Consider the following 15,088-nt stretch of genomic DNA (forward strand, 5'->3'; position numbering starts at 1 on the left):
GTGTCTATTGTACACACGAAATATATTTGTTTCCTAAACATCCATGATTTTGTCTCAAAACTCTAGATTAAAGGAGTTCCGGGAAACAAAATGGATATTTCAACATTCAAATATATTGTTAATACACGATCGATTTATGATACTACAGCATGTCATTAAATCTTTGTACTCTCTCATGTGATGTGATTCTTACCATTAGAAATTAATTAATTACAAACATAATAATAATTACAGTACAATACAAAACTATCCTTATACGACTCTTGACTATTCCGAAGAACCGAAATCCAACAAAAGATGCCAACCGAATTATAAGATAAAATTAAGAGAGAACTTTATGTACCCTAAAACAACCTGCTCCCTTGCACACATTCTATTTTATCCTGAATTAAATTCCTCATCAATCACGAGGATTCTGAGATATCTAATGGCGTCATTTATAGCCGAGGCGTTAAAGGTGGCGCATCAATTAACGTCACGTGTGGGACGTATACACTACTTCTAGTCATAGAATGCCAGCACGTGCCTCCTTAGTATCTGTTTATAAACTCTTTGAAAGACACATCTAAACCTCATTGTACATGCAAACATGCCGATGTTTTGAACTGAACGTAATGTAACACTTGAGGTAGACTTTAGATCGTTACAAACATGAATCAGAGCCATAGTTTATCAGTTCTACCATTCCACGTTTGTTGGCTTTCCTTTAAATTGTTCTCGAAATTATTTTGTTTGGAGTCTGATTGTAAGAACTTGCGAATTCAATGGTGTATTTAAAAAAATCAAAGTGTTCTCTTAATAAACAGAGATTTTTGTGTTATTAAAAATTCAAAATATCATCTCTGATATCTAGGAATACTCTAAGGAATCGTTACACTGTTACTATATTAAAGAAACATATTTTTATATCTGAATTTTTGATCTCATAGATCATCTCTCGACTGGGACGTTTGTCAGGAAGAATGCCATATGTAACCTGGTTATTTATTAAAGGCTTGTGTTATCCGCATAATCAGGAAAACAGTGAACAGTACCTGTGAAATAACAAGACAACTATTTTTACAAGATATTAAATGCCTAGTACACTCATTAAATACTATCGTTTTTTCCTACGAAAATAACAAGCTTTATGGCGTATTTTGTTTTTAAAAATGAAGACTACAACAGAAGTAATTTAATCGGCAATGTATATCCTACACATTAGTAGCTTCTGGGAAGTGGTGAGGAGTTTTGTTGTGATGAAGAATATCTAAGCAGACAGTCATATACCTCAGGAAATCAACTACATCAGTAGTTTGTTTTTGTACCAGTCACCCCTGACCTGGCATTACTGGCAGTCACCCCGTCGTTCAGCGGAGGAAAACAGGGTCCTACCGGGATTCTTACCACTCACTGCCATTGATCATTATGTACATGCAGCTCCAAGGTCATGCACCATCATAGACAAGCCATGAATCTTCTATTATTCGGGTCAGAGTAAGGACTCTGAGAGTTCTTCATGTTTCGTATATGTTCGTGGAAATAGAAACAGTTACATGTAAGGGGGAAAAAAAATCTCTGAAGTAATATTTGGAATTTTCTTACCTTACATTTCCATCTTTAATACTCATTTTAGAATACTTAACAAGGAAATTTCAGTATGATACAGGGGAAAACTATCAAAGTGGTACATTGGAATGAAAATTAGACGAAATTTATGTGACCAGAATTATACTAGGAGAACCCGTGTACCAAAGCCGTTTGGCAATCAACACATGATAACACTTTGGTAGCTAGGGGCTTCTGATTAAAACAGGTACGGCAGTTGGTAACCCGGATAAAAACTGATGTAGGTGTGACTAGACATTAAAGAAGGTGTTATCAAAGTTTGAAACAAAATTGTTATTATAATAGAACAACCATTTCGTTACGAAAGGAAATCTTACAAAAAAGTCTAAAGGAATCAAAATCTCACCTTGCAATGAATGTTACATATGTACTGCTTGGACAATGCATTTTTAGAAATTATTATAATATTAGAACTTTTTTTTCGAAAATAACTATTTAAAAAAGTCTAAAGGAGTCAAAAAGACACGTCACATTGAATGGCACTTTTCGGACAATGCTTTAGGAATATAGAATATACTTGAAGGGAATATTGAACGTATGCCAATTCCTCACACACTTTCTCTCACAGTCTTTGAGATATAAAAGCCTCGGGATTGCTATTGAGATCAAACAAAACATGATGATGATATATAAATGCATAAAGCCTTCAGTTGTAAAACATTAAAATGTTTCTCTTTAAAAATACATCACAGAGAGTTTTATATGCTGCATCGGCAGAATGCGGATAGAAATATTACAGTATAATGGAACCAGCTTTCTGTAAATGTCGTTTCCAGAGCTTTATTGGCACCACTACTCCCTGTCAAACTATTCAAGTCGAGATTTACTTCACAAAAACGAATAATCAATTATATTATCTGCATACGAGCATCTGAAACTAGCTCGCGTTCATGCCCACCCTAACCTCGGGGGACAAATATTGGTGTGCATTTCAGTTCCATCATGTTCTGTTCATTCTCATTGAGTTGCAGTAGCTCTATAATAATAATAGCTCTGGAAACTGAAGGTAAATGTCGACAAAACTAAAGTTATGATTTTCTATAAGCGGAAGTCAACACAGAATCTTGAGTTTTATTTGCGAGATGCAAACTTAAAATTGTGGATAATTTTATATATCTTGGTGCAATATTTAATTCCAACGAAAACTTTTTAAAAGCAAAAGTTCGACTTATGGATCAAGCGCATAAATCCCTTTTTGCATTATATATAAAAAATCGTAACCAGGCTATTCCAATTGACTTACAATTAAAGATTTTCGATTCGGTAGTTGATACAATTCTCTTGTACGGCTCGGAAGTCTTGGGGTTTGAAAATTTAAAGAAACTAGAACAAATGCATTTGAAATTCTGTAAAAGGATATTGAGAATGAGATCTAGCACCCCTAATTTCATGGTATATGGAGAACTTGGTCGGTTTCCATAGGAATTAAATGTCAAACTTCAAATGGCTCGTTTTTGGAATAAATTGTTATGTAATGATGAAAAATTAAGTAGTATTTCAATAAAATTAGCTCTTTGTCTACAAGAAAATGGGACTCATTCCTTCAAGTGGATTAGCAAAATTAAGAGTATATTTGATGAAACTGGTTTTTCATATATATTTGATGATAAAATTATCATGCCTAAGATATTTTTCAGACACTATTTAAAACAAAGGCTTCAAGATCAGTTCATCCACAACTGGTTTTCTGATGGCCAGAACTCATCGAGAGGACAATTCTACTTAATTTTTTAAAACTGAATTTAAATTTGAGAAGTATTTGACAATATTGTTCGAAAATAACAGATTGCAATTAACCAAAATACGTACCTGTAACTTAAAGTTTCCCATTGAAACTGGCAGATGGCAAAATATTCCTAAAGAAGAAAGACTTTGTAATGTGCTTGGAACATGTTGGAAATGAGTTTCATTATTTCTTTGTTCGTAATAATGCTGTTGTTCAAAATTTGCAAAGAAAGCATATTCCAAACTACTTCCTCCCTTTTTCTAAAAAAAACTTAATCCTCTACTGTTATCGTAATAATGATGCTGCTATAAAATCAAAATATTTTACATTTATCGTATAGGTGTTTTTTTTTGTTGTTGCTTTTTTTCTTATTGAACCATGAATGAAATATTTATATTTTGTGTTTCATACATGTGTAATGTACAAATGTTGAGAGTAATTGCTATATAATAATGTTATGTACATATACTTGTCCATCCTGTCATGCCTATACATTTGTATTTGTGATATCACTCATGTTACACATTATCATGTGTTTGGCTGTAAAATAAAATCTTTGAAAATCGTTGACATCTGCATGGTCAACTTACCGTTTATATGTTATACTAAATATAAACTAAGCATGATAAATAATCAGTTTTTATCCAGTTGTGTCATGTGTTGATGTTCCTCACACTTACTATACACTGACGTCATTTTTGATAACGAATTATCTCTCATTTCAGCAACCGATTGTTTCTACATTGGAACAGGTTATGGACGTAAATTATTCAGAGTTATCACAAATGCATGAATAATGATGTTGAGCACTAGAGGGAAGGAGGAGGGAGAGGATTGAGGAGGAGGAGGAGGACTGAGGAGGATATAGAGACAATGAAACACATATAGTGTGTAACTGGTAATTGTCAACCAGCAGTTAATTCAGGATTATCAAGTTAATTCACTAGTCCAATAATTGTTAATAAGCTAAATAATATCCACACAAAACAGGTGAATTCACTCGAAACTTAAACAAACAAAAAATATTTTTAAAAAAACCCATATAGAATGTACTCATTACGGCGTTTAATAACTTCCTGAAGTCGTGAATTTTGAAAATAATTTCTTCAGATTATCGGCTTTAGATATCAAACATTTTGAAGAGTTTAACAACCACGTGATCAAAACAAATTAGCGACGCTTCTCCGGAGATTAAATACTTAGCCAGATTTTGTAACGAACGCACCTGTCGAACATATAACCTTTCTAAGACGAGGGTTCCGGTACATCGCGCCAACAGTTGGCCAATGCACCACAGTATGGACCAAGTGCACCGGGATGCAGACATATGTATCAATCTGCCGATGCGTAATTACACCAGTTTTCATTCACAATTTTCTTCTACGTTCTGGAGCAATGCTCATGCTTAGTAACCGAACTACTTTACAGAAATCTCCTCGTAATGCAATTAACATAGGAGCTTTGCAATGTCTTTTAGTTGAAACATATTTTGCTATGTGCCTACGGTAATTTTCCTTTCCATATTTTCAGTTCTATGAAATTCTCCTTGATTGATAACAATATGTCCTATACCAATATCATATATGAAGAAGTCTGAATCAGTTATGGCAATGCTTTTTCATTCAAAACATCAAGAATCACATCCAATATGTACCATCAACCAACTGCACCAACGAACTTATCTAACAACCGAAACTCTTTTCATAAACATCTTAAATTTATCCGAGAGAAAAATGGCACGAAAAACATCACATAACGTCAACCGTAAAAGCGAAATATTTAACCATGTCATCAATAAAAGTATAGTGTATATGGTAAATCTTCCATATAGCGAACATCAGTAAAATCGAGATAGCTAAATTGATAAGTTGTTGTAACTAAAAATATGTTTATCTATTTGTTTTTAACTTCTTTTATCTCTATCTCTTGACCCAGATCTACACAGAGTGTGCCGTTGACAGAGTAAGAACACGCTTACTCCTGAGGAACCCTTTGTTTTCTCATTTACTGTAAAAAATACCCTTTTGGCTTGTCTCGACTGAATGGGATATAAAGTTGTCTTTAGTTTGTTCATAGTAGCACACCCTTGTTAGACCAATTTGAGTTTCGATAAGGATTTATTTATTTCTGTCTTTCAGAATGTCCAACTGTACTGTGTACCCTATATCACAGATGAGTGTAAGCTTTGTTACGACTCTGTGTCTGCAAGGATACGTTATGACCATGTTAATTATTTTGACACATGATACAAAATGAAACATCTTTTATCTTATCTGTTCACTCTGTTTCGGTCTCTTCTGATCTTTCATGCTAATACATTTTACTCATTCATGTGTATCGCTTTCCTCTTGATTGACACCGTGTGGAACTTTACTGGAATCGGAGGCTATAGTTTATTTATCATTCGCCGAAATGATCATGGCCACAACAAGTTTAAGTGATAAGGAGTCCTTATAATTCCATTAGTTCCACGAAGGATTATTTCAAAGATCAGAAAACATTTCAACATGAATGGTTGCTGTGCAAGGGAGCTATTTTTTCCTCTTCTGATTTAAATCTAGTATCCAAGTTAATCTTAGGCAGAGAACTTTACCATTTCCCAAATCACCTGAGACATAAACGATTATGTTGGTAGCATTCGGAAATCTGAACATGTTCCCTCCCGACTCAACCCGCTGGGTACGGGATCACGGAATGATTATTGGGACGCATTCGTTTCACCATCTCCGCTAGACCACATGGGTTACTATGTTATCTCCTGATGTTCCTTTGCGTGGGAAGGTGCAATACACGAAAAATCTAACACATTTTATACAGATAATATTCAAATACCTCGGAAACAATTTTACAGAGAAAATAAGATATTGAACATTTTTCCATCATAAATCCCATCAGGATTATTTGGCAGTAATATTTGAATACAACTGCAAATCTGACTTTAGACTGCCTATTACGTCCATAGAGCTAGTAGGGGCATGCTATCTTTACCTCTCCATCTGTCTATTAGATATGTTGTTTTAAAGGGGGTACGATGCTCCCGTTTCCTCCGCCGTACGGCCCAACTTATCAGCCCGCCACCGTTCACTTGACGTGCGATGCTATATAGCGTTTGTATCTTCGTAACGCATCACATATATATTGTAGAGTTAGGGCTCTAGCCAACGGGACATTTCGAGGATATTTTCTAACAGTTCTACCAAAGGTAAGTTGTCTTTTATTTTATAATTTAAGTGATTCTGTCCAAAGATACTAAGTAGAGTTAACCTAGTACCTGTCTGTTTCTATACTTTAGAACAGGTGGCTTCTTTAAACCTGATAGATTGGTACTTAGCGTTTACACGTTTACGAGGGGCTCGGTGCACGATCGCTTACTCTCATCAATCAATTAGTATGGAACGCGTTTCTAACGATATGTTATATATAGATTTACACGTGCATCTACATAACAAACACTCGCTGTCACTCATAATTACATCATCAGCACTTTTATTGTTTCTTTCCGCCCAATCTTATTAGCGTATAGTCATGGATACAAAATTTAGCGATTTCTTCATCAAACAATGAAATACCTAGCCAGTTTAATTTCTGTGCCGCGTCTTATTATTCTATGGTATAAGTTTCGGAACCACTTAAATGACCAACGAAATGATGAAAATATCATCCCATAAAAATGACCAGCATACAGTAATACATATTGTGAACCAAATTGTATTCGTGAGCATTTAAGTTTCGCGGACTATAAGAGGTTACGATAATATATGACAATATATCGCGAAAATGGTTTAAATACAGGTAAAGTAGGACCATGGAAGTCTAGATCGTGGAATGAAATCGATATGGAAAAAAGCCCACATAAATAAGTTGTTTTACAGAAAATGCCATAAGAATTTCGTAATCTCGAAGTCGAGTTAAGTGAGGTCATTTTTCACACCAGAATTAAGTGATAAGTTACGAGTTTTAATATCAGTTAAGAATTTGATATAAGCAGTTTAAGTTTTTGCAATATAATGATATAGGGCCGGAAGGGTCGATATCGAAAAAATGAGATATATGCATCACGTAGCACATATAAAAGTCTATTTGGAGTGTCTTTATCGGAAAATTTTAAAATTCTTTTTCTATTTTGAATTGCGTTATCATTTTGAACTCTAACATATTCCATTTGGTATCTCTCGCCTTTGGCTCGCTGTCTGTTTTAGGTGCGACTCCCACATAGAACATCAAATCAGCGTATCACTTAGTAGAAAAAAAACAATCTATGTTGAATAACTATGTTGCAAATGGGAGAACGAAGGGAAAGTATCAAAATCTCACACTGTCATCAGAAATGAAGAAAAATGAACCATTTTATCTATGGAACAAAAAAGTATTCTCATTGGTGATGACTCCCAAGACATCCCTAAGGTAAAGCTGGGCACTGTGTTTGATAATAGCATGGCTATCTTGATAACAAGTGACGTGTCTGCATTAGAATTATATGAATAAGAACATTATAAACGGTTTCCTCTTGTCCACCGGGGATGCAAAGGGCTAAAAGTTTTTATAACTGAAGTCAGAGGCCACAAGCTGAGACTTAGCATTTCATTAAATGCTTCAACCACCTGTTATCCCAAATAATTAAACAAAAGACCCACAAGATAACTAGTGGTATGAATTTGAATGTGTCTTTATTTAAACAACAATTACGCTGTGATATGTTCATAATGATACACGTTGTCGAGACTAACAACCATCATTCACTGTTAGATACTATACCGACAAACACTTGCATACTGTCATTCATTCACAAAGCTCTCTAGCACATGCTTTACATGCATATCTTGTATGCACGTTATGCATGGTGTTAATGGCTCGTGACAGCCAAACAGCTGAGATTTTTTTTATCTGTATCTACTACTCTGCCAGCTAAACAAGCATGCTGGGTAACAAGATACCACAGGAAGTTAGATTCACACGTCAGAGAACATCTAGCGAAGCATTTATTCTGCCATTGACCATTTTGTGAATCATGAGGTGACTGGGAGGGGTATTTACTAAATGTTATTACTAGATGCATTCTCCAAATTGGAAAATTCGATTGTTTAAAAACCATATTTAGTTACGGTTTACATTCACCGAGACAACAAAGATTTAATAGATAAAGTTAATTAAATTTATTGATTTTTTTTTCTAAAATAAAATATCCAAAGCTTTATTTAAATATACAATGTGCTACAAATAAATTAAAAATATTCTAATTTTGAAAATAGGGTATTTGAAGAAAAAAAAATATATATAACTAAAAGTAATAGGAATTTAGCAAAATTATTGATGATAGATATTAAAGAAAAGTCCATATCATGGTTAAAGCTTAATGTTTTGCAATAATTTTTCAAATATTATTCTGCGACTGTTTTAAAACTAAAACACGTCTGACACGTCTCTTTTTGTGATCTTATCGTTCCGCAAACACGCCCATTGCATGATCGCAAGAAGCGACCATCTGGAATTCAGTCTACAAATTGTTACCAATTTAAAATCTTTCTAGCAAATATGATAAACTCTTTGATATCTTCGATTGATATTGTTTATACGACATATCCCCTGGGTGGATTATAGGAGACATAAATAAGATTTATCTACTCCAATAGTTTTAATGTACCAGTTACATTGGCCAACATATCACACTAGAACTTGACAGGTGATGTAAAAACGCCTGTTGGTGCTGACTGGGCCTATATCGAGTTCATCAGCTACAAACGCCCGCGATGAAACCATTATTGCTCATTTTAATAACCTTCAAGTCTTACATACCATCTGTTGGCAAAGTGGAAAATGAGATAAACAAAATGGCGAGAACATTTGATTTGGTGTTGATTTTGCCATGTTTAAAGAGCCAAAAACTCAAGTAAACATGTACGTAAATATTTTCTTTCGGTGGCAAAAGCGTATTTATTTCACCAAAAAATAAAACCTATGCATTCTATTGGTTTGTTTGCAACACGTGACAAATGTTTATTTTGATTTTGTTATTTTTGTATGTTTCGCGTGCTACATTGGTTTATTTCAAGTGATAAGCAGGCAAATCAAACTAAACATGTTTTAATGACGTATTACACCCAGTGACTCACTGGTTTCCTCTAAAAAACATACTTTTTAAAATTTTAGATTCGACTAGCTATATTTTCGATAACATCTATATATATGTAGTCTATTAAGACAAAATATATTACGGTCATTAATATGTCATTTTTCTATAAACTACACCTGCAATTTCTGGTAAAAAGAATATCCATTGCTTTACCGTAAAACTCCTAAAAATAAACACTAGGCTCAATAGATGATTCATTTGTAACATATCATTGCATATCTACTTCTATAGTCGTTTGTAAATGACGAACGACCCTGTATCACGTTACAGATGGCTCGTTTACGAACGACCCTGTATCACGTTACAGATGGCTCGTTTACGAACGACCCTGTATCACGTTACAGATGGCTCGTTTACGAACGACCCTGTATCACGTTACAGATGGCTCGTTTACGAACGACCCTGTATCACGTTACAGATGGCTCGTTTACGAACGACCCTGTATCACGTTACAGATGGTTCGTTTACGAACGACCCTGTATCACGTTACAGATGGTTCGTTTACGAACGAGCGAGTCTGTATCACGTTACAGATGGCTCGTTTACGAACGAGCGAGTCTGTATCACGTTACAGATGGCTCGTTTACGAACGAACGACCCTGTATCACGTTACAGATGGTTCGTTTACGAACGACCCTGTATCAAGTTACAGATGGCTCGTTTACGAACGACCCTGTATCACGTTACAGATGGTTCGTTTACGAACGACCTGTATCACGTTACAGATGGTTCGTTTACGAACGAGCGAGTCTGTATCACGTTACAGATGGCTCGTTTACGAACGACCCTGTATCACGTTACAGATGTTCGTTTACGAACGACCCGTATCAGTTACGATGTCTCAAGACCCTGTATCACGTTACAGATGGTTCGTTTACGAACGACCCTGTATCACGTTACAGATGGTTCGTTTACGAACGACCCTGTATCACGTTACAGATGGTTCGTTTACGAACGACCCTGTATCACGTTACAGATGGTTCGTTTACGAACGACTGTTTACGAACGACGAACGACCCTGTATCCGTTACAGATGGTCGTTTACGAACGACCTGGTATCGTTTACGAAGAATGGTTCGTTTACGAACGACCCTGTATCACGTTACAGATGGCTCGTTTACGAACGACCTTGTATCACGTTACAGATGGCTCGTTTACGAACGAACGACCTCTGACGACCCTGTATCAAGTTACAGTTGGTTCGTTTACGAACGACCCTGTATCACGTTACAGATGGCTCGTTTACGAACGACCCTGTATCACGTTACAGATATCGTTTACGAACGACCCTGTATCACGTTACAGATGGCTCGTTTACGAACGACCCTGTATCACGTTACAGATGGCTCGTTTACGAACGACCCTGTATCACGTTACAGATGGCTCGTTTACGAACGACCCTGTATCACGTTACAGATGGCTCGTTTACGAACGACCCTGTATCACGTTACAGATGGTTCGTTTACGAACGACCCTTGTATCACGTTACAGATGGTTCGTTTACGAACGACCCTGTATCACGTTACAGATGGTTTCGTTTACGAAGGTCGTTACCCTGTATCACGTTACAGATGGCTCGTTTACGAACGACCCTGTATCACGTTACAGATGGCTCGTTTACGAACGACCCTGTATCACGTTACAGATGGCTCGTTTACGAACGACCCTGTATCACGTTACAGATGGCTCGTTTACGAACGACCCTGTATCACGTTACAGATGGTTCGTTTACGAACGACCCTGTATCACGTTACAGTGGTCGTTTACGAACGACCCTGTATCACGTTACAGATGGCTCGTTTACGAACGACCCTGTATCACGTTACAGATGGCTCGTTTACGAACGACCCTGTATCACGTTACAGATGGCTCGTTTACGAACGACCCTGTATCACGTTACAGATGGCTCGTTTACGAACGACCCTGTATCACGTTACAGATGGCTCGTTTACGAACGACCCTGTATCACGTTACAGATGGCTCGTTTACGAACGACCCTGTATCACGTTACAGATGGCTCGTTTACGAACGACCCTGTATCACGTTACAGATGGCTCGTTTACGAACGACCCTGTATCACGTTACAGATGGCTCGTTTACGAACGACCCTGTATCACGTTACAGATGGCTCGTTTACGAACGACCCTGTATCACGTTACAGATAGCTCGTTTACGAACGACCCTGTATCACGTTACAGATGGCTCGTTTACGAACGACCCTGTATCACGTTACAGATGGCTTGTTTACGAACGACCCTGTATCAAGTTACAGATGGCTCGTTTACGATTCTAGTTGGGGGATTCTTGATATCTATGCATATTTAGTAATAAAGTATTGTTTTGATCAAGACAAATAATATGAAATTGAACTAAAAACTTAATGTTAACATTTCATAGTGATGGAAGCATACAGTGCAATTTATTGAATTAAATAATAAAATAAGATATTATAATGAGTATTATATTAAAATAACAATACAATTATGAAATCAAAATAATTTTCTTGCATTTATGTCGAATATCAAATGGTCTACGTTAAAGATATACATTTACATATTTAATGATAAGATGAACTTACGATCTCTTTGATTATGTCATTGTGCCGAGCTTCCTTAACTTTGGAGAGTCTCCAGGAGGGGTATGCGGAGATGCCAAAAGAAAGGGGGCAAGAGGCGACAGCTTCATTTCCACTTATGTCTATTAATAGCAACTCTCAAGGTCAAACAAATGCACATCCCGCCTACAAAAGTAATATTTATGGTAAAAACTAGTGATAAACATTGTAAACTTGCCACATCTAGAATCAACACACAAACAGCTTTATTTCTAGTAAGATTTTTAACAGAGGCCAAAAAACTTGAAACACAAGTCGCTGTTTGAGAGAGGTCTTTCAACTCAATCCTCCTCGATAGCAGCATCTGCACTTCTAATCAACTGGCACTGTCAGTTTTAAGGGGTAATTAATTCGTCCGTTGTCCGCTGACAGCAAGCTCATCATAATTCTTCGAGTTGCTGTACATACTTTCCAACTTACACATCTTTCACACACAATTCTACAAAGCGCTTTGCGCTCTACAAAGAATTGTATAGGGTATATTGGCACTATATGCCTACACACTGGCGGTCTTGTATCTCGACGAAGTTAACACCGTTTTATAATACCTGGGCTGATTAAGTGATATGAACTTTTGAGTATTTGGTATGGTATGTTTAACAAGGGATTTGTGTTGTTTTATGATTAGATTTTTTGGGGGTATCATACCAATAGAATTTAATAACGTCCCAGACATATTATGACATTTGCCGTAGTAGATGTAGTTGATACTATTTTGCTCTTTTTAAGGATTTCATTTCACTTGCAAAAAGCATTTTCACCTGTTAAAACTTGGTTCTACAGCGGTAATTGTTTGAAACACCACTTTTGATTTGCTGAAAGTCAATCAGTAAAAAAGCATGGGTCCTTTAGATGGCACTGTTTATGAATACATTTTTGACCATACAAAAAGCCAGTCGAAAGATTGTTCATCGTTATTCGTACATGTACATGTACTTATCCATAGTGCCACAGCATGCGTGTCATATCTCAGTTACAGACTACAAGGCAAATGTCAGGACCTACGGAGTGCAAAAATGAGTAATTTCCTTCAAATTTATTTTAATATAACGAGATAAAATAATATTCAAAATAAGCGTTTTTGTTTATCGGACAAGACCAATAAGTAGATGTATTTTGCACTTCGTCACACAAAGGAAACGTACAAATAAACATTTTGCACCCATTCATGGGATTTTATTTTATAAAACGTCACTAAGAACCTGTAGTTTACTCTCCTTTGAATTCTGTATTCTAACTGAAATCTGAATAAAAGTTCATGTGCCCATGTACTCAAGATTTTCATACACCGCTATATCAAATAAAAATCAGATTTATTCTTGACTTTGTGAGCTTAGAGCCGAATCTTTTGATTGATTGGTTTAAGGCGCGTCTTCAGTCTTTACGGTGTTATTTATACATACGCCGAGAATCCAGCCATATTTCAGACTATAATAGACATTTATACGTAGTTTATAAGATAAGAATTTAATATTTCAAGGCATGCGATGTTCTACTTTGCAAGAGAGCAGATTCCGACATTTGATTGTCTTTGAACATATGGAAGTCACGTCATTTCTCGTTCATCTGTATCATACTGGCACCATCAGGATCGGTGCGGCACTTGTAGAAGTCAAAACGCCTTTGAGAAAACCTAAGTCACGGAATTCAATAGAAAATTTGGTTATTCAAATATTTTGACATGCCCAATTTTAAACCTTTAGAAGAGCGATGGTGTTTTTGTTATTTTGCCTTACAAATTTTGCATCCACATGCACGAGACGTCTAGAAATTTTACAAAAACGTGACAGCTTTCAAAAGGAACTGCAGCGTTGCAGATTCGCGTTCCGGGCCATGTCTGTGAAAACGCATGAATAATATCAGCGGTTTTTGACTTAATACTGCAGTATATCTTTCGTTCCGAATGTCATGTTGAGTTCAAAGATTGTAGAGTCTCTATCTATTTGACTATTTTGCTTCTTTTTACAATGTCTACAAGAAGTGATTGAAATCTGTATTCATAATTCAACATTGCATTAAAAAGGCTCGTCGTTTGACATAGGAACACCATTCTCCGTAATGGTAACGTGGACGCCATCTGCTTTACTGGGTGCACTCGATTTAATCAAAGCTCATTTTTCCTCGGCACCTGCTATAAGGCACACATGTGCACTGATAAGGCTGATGAATGTGTACTCGGCCATGTTTGCAAGTTTTTTAGTCGTTAAATGTAGATTGGATTTTAAGTCGTCTCATTAATTTTACATACGTTACTCGTCCTTTGGGGAAAAACATATCTTTTGAAATTTAAGAAACTCGGATTAATTGTCGATTAATTAAATGTCGTTATCACAGTTCCCCGGATATTTACCAGAGTACGACACTGAATGAGTGCTGTATTTCTAGTATCGCGTGTTTTTTGTTTCCGGCTTATCTGAACGATTCCGACTTATATTTTATAGAAAACACCTGATGATTTCTGGACGATAGACGATATGGACAAGCTGGCAAGGCATGGTGTAATTATTGGACTAGACTGTTATAAATTACGGAATATCTCGATCTTAAACACCGCCTTTGTCATAAAGCTCGCAAAGACAATCATAACTGTCTATCACAAGTCATGTGCACTTTTCAGAATGTTTAAATACCGATCCACATTTTGATAAAATAAATGTAAAATAAGCACACTTTTTCCAAGTTTCCAAAAGAGTTTAAATTTGTACCTGATCATCTATATTTCCAGTCATGTTTAACTTCAATAGTGAAAATATCATCAGTTTATGCAAATGTCGCTCTGCCTCCGAAAATAAAACCCTTAGATGCTAAAATTGCAATGTCTAAATTGCCACCAATCGGAACTCCTTGGATTTAAAACATGTTACGACAAGTTCAGAGTGATATTGCCAAATTCTTACATATTTGTATGGTTTCTTTGAGTGTTTTTCATTACGAAAAATATTTCATGTTTCTCTTTTCAATTCATAGTCAAAAAATTCTACACTATGCATCTTGGTCTCGAGTTTGATAG

The 15,088-nt window shown here is 36.0% G+C and overlaps 1 protein-coding gene across 1 annotated transcript in view; it reads left to right on the top strand.

Annotated features, from left to right (window-relative positions):
- The first annotated feature begins 6,390 nt into the window (after nucleotides 1-6,390).
- Nucleotides 6,391-15,088, top strand: part of LOC138323867 (uncharacterized) — a 49,486-nt gene continuing 40,788 nt past the window's right edge. Inside the window, exon 1 of the mRNA XM_069268770.1 lies at nucleotides 6,391-6,536. The gene's annotated coding sequence lies outside the window, so the exon portion shown is untranslated. The remainder of the gene's footprint in view (nucleotides 6,537-15,088) is intronic.

This window comes from Argopecten irradians, chromosome 1, assembly GCF_041381155.1.
Source record: "Argopecten irradians isolate NY chromosome 1, Ai_NY, whole genome shotgun sequence".
Taxonomy (NCBI): domain Eukaryota; kingdom Metazoa; phylum Mollusca; class Bivalvia; order Pectinida; family Pectinidae; genus Argopecten; species Argopecten irradians.